A 13,581-nucleotide genomic window follows, 5' to 3' on the forward strand; every position below is an offset into this window, starting at 1 on the left:
GTTTGTTATAGGAAATAGCAGACGTGGATATTTACTATGCACTTTCTTTGTAAAGAATGACATTTAGCCTGTACATGTGTAAGTTCCATCATCCAAAAATATAATAAATATGCAAAATTCTTTACTTGAATTTAAAGAGATTGCCTCTTCATGTGAAAGATTAAAGGAAACTTATTCCTCTCTTGGTGGTGTTTAGTCTCTAATGAAGGAATTTCAATTTATTTCAACTAATACTACATTTTAGCATCCCATCCAGCGCACAGTACCTACCATAGCTGGTATGCATGAACATTGGTTCTAAAGGGAAAACAGATGAATAGTGTAATTGTATTCTTAAAACAATTAAAACATCTTTGATGCTTGGAACGTCACTTCATTTTTTTTCTTTTTTTTGCCAACAAATAATGCCAATTTTTCTTTGATCTTAAGAAAATAATGCAAGTTTAAAGCAAGGTTTTCAGAGATTATTATGTATTTCAGTTGAGAAAAATTTTGGAAAATACAGGCCAAAATTTCGTATTACTACCATCAGTTCAACTTAAACCTTTTTGTAAATAGATGTTAAGCTGAATGTGAAAAATAAATTCTGAAGGATTGTTCTGCAAGCATGGCTCAAATGTCTGCCTTCAAAGTCTGTTTTAAAGAAAGTTAGCAAATAGACTGTTGAGTTACACAAATATCTTCACATAAATACTTTCTCCCCATGGGCCACAACTACACTTCTTAAGACTTTGAAACAAAACCTAAGAGAAACATCCTTTATTTTTCAACTGAGTTTTTCTTTTGGAATTGCAACATTGCCTTGAGAAAAGTAATTGGACTGGAATTTTGAATCTTAGTTTCACTAATTATCAGTCTTAAGATAGAGGAAGACCTGTGAACCTCTGAGCCTGTTTACGTACCTGTGAAATCATAATACAATAACACTTGATCTACCCACCTCACAAAGGATGTTTAAAGCATCCACTGTAATAATGTATAAGAAAATAATTTGCAAACTTTCGTTATGATCCTCTTGGATCATAGTTCATATATCACCTAAATACTGTCCTGACAGTGTTTACAACAGTTTTAACTCAAAGTGTTTTCATTTCATTTTACCTAGCTTCAGGATAACTGTATTAAGAACAGACTAGACTGTGTGAGAAATTCATGTGTGCTGCTATAAGGGGCAAAATATGACTCTCCTTAGTGAGGAGGTAACATATATTTAGGGCTTCCCAGGTGGCTCAGTGGTAAAGGATCCACCTGCCAATGCAGGAGACACAGGAGACGCAGGTTTGATCCCTGGGTCAGGAAGAGATCCCCTGGAGAAAGGAATGACAACCCACTCTAGTATTCTTGCCTGGAAAATCCCATGAACAGAGGAGCCTGCTGGGATACAGTCTATGGGGTCACAAAGAGTCTGACACAGCCTAGTGACTGAACACATACTGCGTGTTCTACAACAAGGGATGAACTGGAGATTTTCAACAATGAGTTCCTGCCTTTACTAAGGCAATTCCTGTCAACAAAACCTTCCATCAGGGCATCTCTGGTTCTGCTACCAGCAGCTCCAGGGTGGTTTTTCTTGAAGGATTAACTCCTAGCAAAGACCTTCTATGTAATTCCCATTTGTTCCCCAGTGGTCTCAACACCTTCCCTGAAGAGTGACCCCGGTCAGCTCTCTGAAGGATCTCCATGTTTTTTGGCAATTCACAGTCCAGGGTCACTGTCTTAATACCATCTGTCCAACAAGTATTTATTACATTCCCACAGTTTTCCTAACACTGAGCTTAAGGCTTGGGATAAAAGTATGCAAACCAATAAGAGAAACTTATAGGCTAATGTTAGCCACAGACCCACCTCCAGAGACAGATATGCCTTGCTGACCCTCAGGTAACTGCCAACTCTTAAGGATCCCAGCTAAAACCAGAACTAAAGATTATGAGCAAAATAAATGGATATATTTTTAATTCGCCAAGTTTTGGACTGATTAGTTAAATGGCAAAAACTAATGAAACAATAAGTAAGGATGAAATAAATAATGTTTGTAAGAAATTATGCTAATCATATTTCTGCTGATGATAGAAACGGCCATTATCATGGAGCAAATACTGGCAGTCATAAATGCCACATTTAGTGAGAGATGTTTAGGTTTTACAGCAATGCATTTTTAGCTCTTATATTAATCATCTCAGGCTGTCATAACAAAATACCACAGACAGGGTACCTTAAATGGCAGAAATTAATTTTCTCACAGTTCTTTCACATGGGCAAGTGAACTCTGCTGTCTTTCACTCTTCTTTATAAGGGAACCAGCCTTATTGCATTAAGGGTCCACCTTTATCACCTCATTGAATATTTATCACCTCCTTAAAGGTCTTATATCTAAACACAGTCATGTTGGGGGAACACAAACATTCAGTGCATACTTAAAAAGCACTATTATTGTTGAAACTCCTATAGTAAAATTCAGTTTGTTATTGCAAGATGGAAACTTTCTAGCCGTTAACTGTCTTCTCTCTGTTAAATAATTGTTTTTGATAACACAGTTTCTTAGGAATGCAACTTTTGCGATATTAAGCTGAACACATTATAAAAAAAGTGTTTTCGCTAAAATGTTTGCTATAGAACCCAATATTTTATGAAGAAAAAACATTATATTGGAAGAAATAACTTTAGCTTTAGTAGCTTTTTAGAAGTAAAGGTAGTCTTTAAAACAAGTAAGTCCCATTTGTTGTTTTACTCCTTAGAAAAACAATTCTCAGAGGTCTACAAATATATCTCATTTTTATTATTTCCCTTTCTTCTCATATATTTTTCTTTTAACATTTTAGAAATAAGATGTCAACCTTCTGGTATTATTTGAATAACAAAATAGAAACAGTTATATTGTGTAAATGGCAAAGAATGTCTAAAGTCTATTAGGTATTTGTTTATGCTCAGTGAAATAAGGCAGAGAGAGAAAGACAAATACTATATAATGTCACTTATACATGAAATCTAAAAACTAAAACTAGTGAATATAACAAAAAAGCAACAGACTCACAGATAGAGAACAAGCTTGTGGTTACCAGTAGGGAGAGGCAAGTGAAGAAGGGAAAAATAGGGTTGGGGGATTAAGAGGTACAGACTACTAGGTATAAAATAAATAAGTTACAAGGATATATTGTATAACACAGGGAATGTAGTCAGTATTATACAATAATTATAAATGGAGTATAACCTTTAAAAATTTTGAATCACTGTTTAACACTTGAAGTTTATATAATTGTAATAATTGTAATCAAAATAATTATATAATTATAATTGCAAATCAATTAGATCTCAGGAAAAAGAAAAAAGTCTATTAGATATTTGAATACTCTAAGTTTACTACAATGCATATAAAAAGGCATTTTTGCAAATTTTGTATTTCTTATAATTAAATGCTACAAAGATATCACTGGTATACTGTTTCACATTTGAAGTGTTTTGTATTGTTTTCTTTTAATAATTTTTTAATGGTATTTATGTATTTTTTTTTTATTTTTGGCCACACTGGGTCTTCACTGCTTTGCTCGAGTTTTCTCCAGTTGCCATGAGTAAGGACTAGTCTGTTGTGGGGTGCGGGATTACATTTCAGTGGCTTCTCTTGTTGCAGAGCGTGGCTCTAGCTGCGTGGGCTTCAGTAGTTGTAGCATTCAGGCTCCATAGTTGCAGTGCAGGGGCTTAGTTTCTCCACAGCATGTGGGATCTTCCCAGACCAAGGATCGAACCCATGTCCCCTGCATTGGCAAGTGGATTCTTAACCACGGTGCCACCAGCGAAGTCCCGTGTTTTGTATTTTAGGTGGCGCTCACGGTAATGAACCCACCTGCCAATGCAGGAGACATAAGAGCCACAGTTTCGATCCCTGGGTCAGGAAGATTCCCCTGCAGGAGGAAATGGCAACCCACTCCAGTATTCTTGCTTGGAGAATCCCATGGACAGAGGAGGCTGGAGCGCTACAGCCCATGGGGTCACAAATGTCAGACATGACTAAAGCGACTTAGCACACACTCACGCAAGGAAAGAAGACTAAAGTGTACAAAATAGTGGCTACATCTTGACACATAAAGAAATGTCCTGTTCAAGTCAATAAATATTGTTGACTGTCTACTATTATATTTTTCTCTTTTTTACTACACCAACATGAAGTTAAAGATATAGATTATTCTGTACCCTGACATCATGAAAATATTTTCATGTGTTAATAATTTTGCCTTTCACCCAGGCTGTATTTTGTGTATGATATAAATGAGGATTTTGATGTGTTGTTCATATAAATACATGTGGCCTGAATAGAATTTATGGAAAATATTGTTCATCCTCCACTAAACTTCCATGCCATCCCTGTCATACATGTCTATATGTGTGTGCATCTGCTTTGGGGCTCTCCATTTTCATTAGTCTGTCTATCTACATCCATGCCACATTGTCTTAATTAATATAGCTTTGTAATAAATCTTTTTAAATCTAATTTCCCTTCTTCCTACCCCTTCACCTATAGCAGTCACAAATCTTATTTCTTTTTCTATCAGTTTCTTTGCTTGTTTGTTGAAGTGTAATTGACTTATGACACTAAATTAGCCCCTGGTGCACAACACAGTGTTTCCATATTTTTATACATATATACCCAGGCAATAAGTCTCAATATACAGAAGGGCAAGTCTTTTTAAGACTGTATCTATATGGTCTCTTGAATTTACATATAACATTTTTAAATTAGCTTGTCAATTTTTATGGAAAAACCATGCTATGATTTTGAACTAGGATTGCACCGAATCTATAATCACTTAAAGATAATTAATGTAACTTATTTTTTCACTTATTTAGGTATTGTTGAATATCTTTCACTTATATTTTAAATCTCCTCATAGAGTTCTTGAACATATTGTGCTAAATGTGTTTTATACAATTTGTATGCTTGGTGCTAGTACAAATAATATCTTTAAATTTTTTGTTTGTCAGTTCAGTTTGGTTGCTCAGTCATATTTGAGTCTTTGCGACCCCATGGACTGCAGCACGCCAGACTTCCCTGTCCGTCACCAACTCCCGGGGCTTGTTCAAACTCATGGCCATTGAGTCAGTGATGCCATCCAACCATCTCATTCTCTGTCATCCCTTTCTCCTCCTGCCTTCAATCTTTCCCAGCATCAGGATCTTTTCCAATGAGTCAGTTCTTTGCATCAGGTGGCCAAAGGATTAGAGCTTCAGCTTCAGTATCAAGCCTTCCAATGAATATTCAAGACTGATTTCCTTTAGGATGGACTGGTTGGATCTCCTTGCAGTCCAAGGGACTCTCAAGAGTCTTCTCCAACAGCACAGTTCAAAAGCATTAATTCTTCAGCACTCAGTTTTCTTTATAGTCCAACTCTCACATCCATACATGACCACTGGAAAAACCATAGGTTTGACTACACAGACCTTTGTTGGCATAGTGATGTCTCTGCTTTTTAATATGTTGTCTAGTTTTGTCATAGCTTTTCTTCCAAGGAGCAAGTGTCTTTTAATTTCATGGCTGCAGTCACCATCTGCAGTGATCTTGGAGCCCAAAAAAATAGTCTGTCACTGTTTCCATTGTTTCCCCATCTATTTGCCATGAAGTGATGGGACCAGATGCCATAATCTTTGTTTATTGAATGTTGAGTTTTAAGCCAGCTTTTGTTTGTAGTCTTACTATTTATTACTGTTGCATAGAAATGTAATTCCTGGAGGAGGGTATGGCAACCCACTCCAGTATTCTTGCCTGTCATCCCTTTCTCCTCCTGCCTTCAATCTTTCCCAGCATCAGGATCTTTTCCAATGAGTCAGTTCTTTGCATCAGGTGGCCAAAGGATTAGAGCTTCAGCTTCAGTATCAAGCCTTCCAATGAATATTCAAGACTGATTTCCTTTAGGATGGACTGGTTGGATCTCCTTGCAGTCCAAGGGACTCTCAAGAGTCTTCTCCAACAGCACAGTTCAAAAGCATTAATTCTTCAGCACTCAGTTTTCTTTATAGTCCAACTCTCACATCCATACATGACCACTGGAAAAACCATAGGTTTGACTACACAGACCTTTGTTGGCATAGTGATGTCTCTGCTTTTTAATATGTTGTCTAGTTTTGTCATAGCTTTTCTTCCAAGGAGCAAGTGTCTTTTAATTTCATGGCTAAAGTCACCATCTGCAGTGATCTTGGAGCCCAAAAAAATAGTCTGTCACTGTTTCCATTGTTTCCCCATCTATTTGCCATGAAGTGATGGGACCAGATGCCATAATCTTTGTTTATTGAATGTTGAGTTTTAAGCCAGCTTTTGTTTGTAGTCTTACTATTTATTACTGTTGCATAGAAATGTAATTCCTGGAGGAGGGTATGGCAACCCACTCCAGTATTCTTGCCTGGAGAATCCCCATGGACAGAGGAGCCTGGTGGGCTACAGTCCATAGGGTTGCAGAGTCAGACAAGACAGAGTGACTAAGCACAGAATAGGAACATAATAATTTTACTATATAGACTTCATTTAGCAACTTTGCTTTCCTCTTAAATTCGAGTAATTTACTTGTAGGTACTATGGCTATTTCTTGTACACAATTATATGATTTGCAAATAACCTTTTATATTTTTGTTCTTTTAGGTCATTAAACATATTTCTTTTTCTGGTGATAACACTGTCTAGAGACACTGGTAAAATATTGAATAAAAAGTTAGTACTTAGAATCTTGGTCTTTTTTGCAAACTCAGAAGTAGAGCTATCAGTTTTTTCCCCTCACTCTATATAAGATTTGCTGTTGATTTTGAGTCAGTTCAGGTAATTCCCTTCTGGTTCTAATTTGCCAAGAACATCAACATCAGTGAAGACTACATTTTATTGAGTGCTTTTTCTGCAATTGGTGAGGTAATTTTGTGATCTTCTTTAATCTTGTAGTATGGCAAATTATATTAAGATACATTTTAACATTAATACAAGCTTATCTTCCATAAACAAACCCAAATTTGTCATTGTAGATTATACTAGTATGCTTTATACATGTTCTAAATTATCTTTGTAAGCATACTATTTATGATTTTTGTATCCTTGCTTCATAAATTCATAAATAAAATTTTCCCATGTTTTGTTTCCTTACTAGCTTTGTTACATGTTGGTATTGAAATTACACTAGCTTCATAAAAAAAAAATTTAGCACCCTGGAATAGTATAATTAAGATTGAAATATTTGTTCTGTGAACACCCCTTGAACATATTGGTAGAGAATCTGTGATTAGAATTTTCTTAGTGGGAATATCTTTGGTTACTGATACAATTATTAGTTATTATAATACTATCCAGATCTTCAAATTCTTCTTTAGGTAAATTTGCATGTATATATTATAGAAATTTGTCAGTTCAGTTAATATCTTTAAATCAACTAACATAAATTTTATGGCATATTTTCCATAAACTTGTCATAAAAGTTAAAATTCCCAGAAGTATCCAAATAAGTTATAAACTTACGTCCAGACAAAAATCTGCACATAAATGTTTATAGCAGCATTGTTCATAATTGCCAAGACTTGGAAGCAACCAAATGTCCTTCAATATGAATGGATAAATAATTCATGGCACATCTGTATGACAAGATGTTATTCAGCAATAAAAATAAATGAGCTATCAAGCCATGGGAAGATGTGGAGGAACCTTAAATGCATGTTGTTAAGTGAAATAATTCAATTTGAAAAGTCTGCATGCTATATGATTTCAACTCTATGACATTCTTGAAAAGATGAAACTGTGGAAACAAGATAAAGATCAGTGGTTGCCAGGGGCTTGTAGAAGGGAAGATGGGATGACTAAGCGGAGCACAGAGAATTTTCAGGGCAGTGAAACTATTCGGAATGATACGTGACAGTGAATAAGTGTCATTATACATTTGCCAAAACCCATAGAATACATAATGCAAACAGTGAACTCTGATGTAACTATAAACTTCAGTTAATAATAATGTGTGAATATAGGCTTATCAATGGTAGCAAATGCTCCACACCAATGCAAAACATTAATAATTAAAGGAAACTACATTCAGGGTAAAAGGGGGTATCTGGGAATTTTCTGTATTTTCTGCTCAGTTTTTCTTTAAATCTAAAACAGATTTTAAATATAGTCCTTTGAATAAATAAATAAATAAGCATTGAATTAATTTTCTTTTTCTCATATGATGCTTTCTAGTTTCCTCTATAATTGCATCAATCTTTAAATATATGTTTCCATTACTATATTACATTTTTATAATGATGGAATCCAAAGGTATGTAAGTCCTGGATCCAGTTTCCTTTACAAACTCTTTCTGTGTCATTAAAACACTACATTTTTGTTTTCCTAATTGACTTACTTTTATGGGTATGTTACTTTTATAGACAGTTCTAAGAAATGCTCACATTAGTGTATGTTTCCTTCCTCAATAACTTTTTTAAAAAATTAGAGTTTCATTATTGTTGGTAAACTCTGATATTTTTTAATAATTACTAAGCACCAGGTGTGCCAACTAAGATAATTCTTAGCTTACTTTAGTGCACATTTGCCTGAAATATTGACTGAATACATTTATTTATTTACATTAACATAGTGGTCATATAAAGCCATCAGAGCAGATATTTCACAACTTTAGATAAGTTCCATAACCCTGATGGAATGATGATATTTTTCCAATAAGTATGGGAAACAGAAAAGAATCAATTCAAGAAATTAAACAAAGACATATGTCTCAGGACACTTTGACAACTCCATGTTCTCTTTCCTATTGAATGCAGCCCATGTGCACAAAGACGAAAGCTTATGTATGTGGCCCTCTGATTGCCTAAGAGAATCTGGTTTTGTTTTATTTGAGATGTTTAGTTAATACAATTTTCCTAAACTTCAGAATTCAAGCCTCCTTTTTTCCTTTGGGCAGCTATTTTCCCCTCAAATTACAAATGATCTATAAAGTGAAGGAAGCCATAAGTTTGATTCTTTTGCACTGACTTAAGCAACAGGTTTGAAATATCAGAATTATTTTATGAAATTCCCTGCAACTAAGCAGAAAATTTGTTTGCTACTATTAGTTATTTTTTTTATATTTGATTAGCAGGAATTTTCTTTTGTTTATTCTTTCTTTTCTTTATTTGATTTGGAGGAACTATATGAATGAAGGACAGAGGAAAAATAAACCTTCTTTCCATGCATATGAATGGCTGAGTTCCTATCCACCTGCAGCTATGACAACATTGTTAATTGGCTATGGTGCTCAGTTACTCAGTTGTGTCCAGTTCTTTGCAGCCCCATGGACTGTAGCCCACCAGGTTCCTCTGTCCATGGAATTTTCCAAGCAAGAATACTGGAGTGGGTTTCCATTTCCCTCTCCAGGGGATCTTCCCGATACAGGGATCAAATCCATACTCCCTGCACTGGCAAGTGAATTCTTTGCTACTAGTGCCACCTGAGAAGCCCATTAATCAGTTATACTCCAATATAAAATTAAGAGTTTAAAAAATTGAAAAAAAAAATACATACATCTTATGTACAAAATATACAAAAATATATAAAATCTTAATACATAAATTTTAGGTTTAGTTCATAATTCTAAGCTCTCTTATTTAGGATAAACTTGAAACTACTTCTACTTCAAACTCCTAAATGTCAGGAACTATGGCACTAACAGTAAGAATGAAGAAAATAAAGTCTTTCCTCCTTTCTGTGGGCATGCAGCTATGTGTTGAACTTCATTGTACTTTTTTACCTATAAGTCTCAAGCACAGAATCTCTACTATATAGCTATTTGCTGACAAAATCAGTTAGTCACCAAAGTTTAGAGCAGGAATTTTAGCTTTCTTGAATAAAAAAAAAGAATTGAGTCATAGTTCAATACCCATTTTTGTAAATGTCCTCTCAGATACAAAGCTCAACTAAAAATCAAATTTCTCCACTAGGTTAGTTGCTTACAAAACAGCTGTGGAATCACCATGATTGAATCAGTCAGGTCTAGTCAGGAGGAGAAACCACACCAAGTAGTCCAATAGAGGTTATTAACATAGGACACTAGTTACAAAGGAATAAGAGCTAGAGACACTGAGGGAATGGTGAGGATACTCAGAGTTTAGTGTCAATACCCAGAGAGAAAAGTTATTCTAGAGCTGCAGAGACAAAGGAGGTGATGCTACCAAAGGTCTGAATACAGAGCATCCAGACAGAGGCCAAATCCACAGAGGAGCAGTCACTCATGGAGTCGAGGTTCAGATGGGAGCCGAGGCTGTGGCAGAAATCTGCCCAGTGGACACTGTGACCACAGAGAGGATGGCTAGAAAGAGATGGAATTATGGAGACTCCGATTATGCTAGAAATGCAACCCGAAGCCCAGGGAGACGGCAAAGAAGTAACTGGTCTTCCCTCCCCTACTCCTCCAATTTCCCAGGTTTGTCACCCATTGGCCACATCTACTTAGAAAATAATTGGGACTTCCCTGGTGGTCTAGTGGTTAAGAACCCTCCTGCCAATGCAGGGGACTTGGTTTCAATCCCTGGACTGGGAGGATTCCACAGGCCATGGGGCAACTAAGCCCGTGAGCCACAGCTACTGAGCCTGTGCTCTAGAGTCCACGAGCTGCAACTGGCCCGCAGGCCACAACGACTGAAGCCCAGGAACTCTAGAGCCTGTAGTCCGAAGAGAAACCACCACAATGAGAAGGCCGTGAATTGAAACTAAAGAATAGCCCTGCTCACCGCAACTAGAGAAAGTCTATGTGCAGCAAGTCACCCAGCACAGTCAACTATTCCATTAATTTAAAAAAGAAAACAATTGGCAAAGGGGATGTAGAAAGTCAAGTTTTCAGAGATCAGAACCTTGAGACGCTGAGTAGGATTGCAAATGGACCCTTTCTCAAAGTGAAGTAGTCATGGTTTGGTGGGATTTAGGAAAACATGCAGAAGCTTGGAACTAGGAAAGAAGAAAGAAATGGAGGGTTGGAAAGTCCCATAGTAACTCTGAGTAACATTATAAGACAGAAATGTTCACATTATTAGTGTCTATATTAAGTTTTATAGCAAATAACAAAGGTTTCAGGAATGTTTTTAAAAATGAGCTCTTAAATCAGTAATAAATAAATCTTGCTTGTGCCCAAGTTCTTGTCATAGCAACCATTTATTGAACACTTATTATGTGCAAGGCACAGTACTGTGTATACATTTTCTTACCTAATCCTCACAAGAACTCTGTGAAGCAGATATGATTATCTTCACTTCGCAGATAAAGGGACAAAGATATAAAAGAGGTTAAATAATTATCTGAGGTTACAGTGATAGTAAGGGGGAGAGTTTCTATGCAGACTCAGTTTTCCCGATCTCCAAGCTGTCATGATCACCATGCAATTCTGCCCCAATCAGTGTTGGCCAAAGGGAGCTTCATTATGTGTCACCTTTCCGGAGCAGATGGCTCTCTCCCACTTCCACAAAGCTGGCTCACAATAGTGGTTAAAATTAAAAAGGTGTTTTACATCCAACCCACACAGAAGATGAAATCATTCCTACGTATGTGACCAATGATTTGTCTAAAAGTTGTATGTACATGTTTCTATCAACTCTTTCATCACCTGTGACTGTTCATCTATAAGATGGCAAAGGGGACAGGTGCACTGAGGCAGGAAGGAGACATCCATCTGGTGGCAGTGAGAGCAAGTCTTCTCCTCACCCAGAGCAGCCTTGCAGACCTCCCTGGACCCCAAGCTCTTGCTGATTTTGCCCTACCAGCCCTGAAGTAGAAAAACATCTGATGTTCAAGATTGGTACACATTGTTACCTTGCCCTGGCCAAAGGGGGCTTATCTAATTACCATGTCCTCATCTTGCCCATTGGGCTAGAGCCCAAGCAGGGTCCATATGATTTAATTTGGTAACAAGATAATAAGAGACATCACCTCCAGCAACGGGTCATTCTTGTGCGACTCAGCCAGGGCACCACTGCTGACATTAAAAATGCCTTCATTTCCCAGGGCACAGGAGCAACAGATAGTGCTCTTGGGCATCCCAGAGCCCTCTGCCATCAAGCAGATGGCACTGCCAGGAGCAGCAACACATTTTTATGTTGAATTTGAAGCAGGAGAGAAACCTCTCCACAGAATTAAAAGGAATTTTCCTTTGCAGTTTGGAAGAGAGTTCTGGCCAGTAAAGCCATCCTTAATATTCCTGACAAGCCTGGCCGGAGGCAGTGTCGGAGCAGCAAGGAAGCAGAAGAAAATCTGTTCAGCAGGTTTCATTCTGGATGATTAAGCAAAGGGAGCAGGACTTTATGAACTTCACAGGAAGTAAGAGCAGCCTGACTTTAAAGAAACTACAATATCCCATGGGTAATGGGGCCCTTCCTCTTTTTCGTGCATTCCCTTGAAACCTACCTGCAGCAAAAGGCCTGAGATTGAATGGTTTTTGGAAAAAGTCCATTCTCGAATAAAAAATCCATTTGTTGAAAGCATGTCTGTCACCCAGCTCCAAGTACAGCTTGTGTTTATCAACATTTTCAAAAAACATTTAAAGTATCAAAATCCAAATGCTTTTCTATGAAAAAAACAATGGTGTGTTATGGGTAGGGGGCAACACTAATTCTGATATTTTTACTTTGAACTAAATTAGGTATTTCTTTGAATAGTTAAGCTGAAACAGCTTAATTATTAATTAATATTCATTAACTTCTGATACACTATATAATGTGTATATGTTGTGTGTGTGAGTATAGTATGTGTGTGTGTTTAGTAGGAAAGAATGCAGTGTACTATACTGGAACTCTCTCAAAATTGCCTAAGACAATGGCATTTAAGAACCTTATTTTTAATGGGTATTAGTACTCATTAAAAATAATAATGTACTTAGTGTACTTAATGTACTAATAAGTACTCATTAAAAAATAATTTTTAATACTCATTAAAAATAAATAATAAAAAAATATGCTAGATAGTAGTAAATTTAATCCTTACATATTTCTATATAATGCTACCCAGGTTACACTGCACATGTTTCTGAAAAAAATGTACTTCTACGGAAAAATAGTAAAGAGAGGAGTATCATTCTTCAGTTTCACCCATTGGGTATCATGAAACCGTTTGCTGTCTCTGGGCCAGCACTCCATTGGGTAAAGAGATTGAGGTGGCCCACCTCTGCTCTTCCTTTTCCCTGTAACCTTGGATATGTCACTTAAGCCTGTCCCGTTCACAGTCATTTCTCTAAAGTGTGAGGCAATTACTTCCTCAAAATACATTCCAGGTAGGAAACTGTAAAACGAGATGGTTGATGTTAATGTACTTTGCAAATAATAAAATGCTATACAAATTTAAATTGCAAGAGAAATTCTTCTGAGTTCTTGTGCACTGGTTTAGATATACATACACATCCATTATAAACACTTTCATACACACACACATACCCCTAGGGGACTAGGGGTCAGGCCATGTTATAAGTTAGGATTGATTCATGGACCATGAAAATTGTTGGAGGGGTGGGAAAGGAAGGCATAGAGGTTCTATAGGCTGGAGTAGTTGTCCTGACCCCTATCCTACTGCTGAACTCTCTTAGTATGTTAAACAAACAGAGAGAATGGTGTGCA

At 36.6% G+C, this 13,581-nt stretch overlaps 1 pseudogene; it reads left to right on the top strand.

Moving 5' to 3' along the window:
* The window catches only part of LOC122422724, a 139,291-nt pseudogene extending 127,038 nt beyond the window's left edge, over positions 1-12,253 (top strand).
* The last annotated feature ends 1,328 nt before the right edge of the window (positions 12,254-13,581 follow it).

Source organism: Cervus canadensis, chromosome 20, assembly GCF_019320065.1.
Source record: "Cervus canadensis isolate Bull #8, Minnesota chromosome 20, ASM1932006v1, whole genome shotgun sequence".
Taxonomy (NCBI): domain Eukaryota; kingdom Metazoa; phylum Chordata; class Mammalia; order Artiodactyla; family Cervidae; genus Cervus; species Cervus canadensis.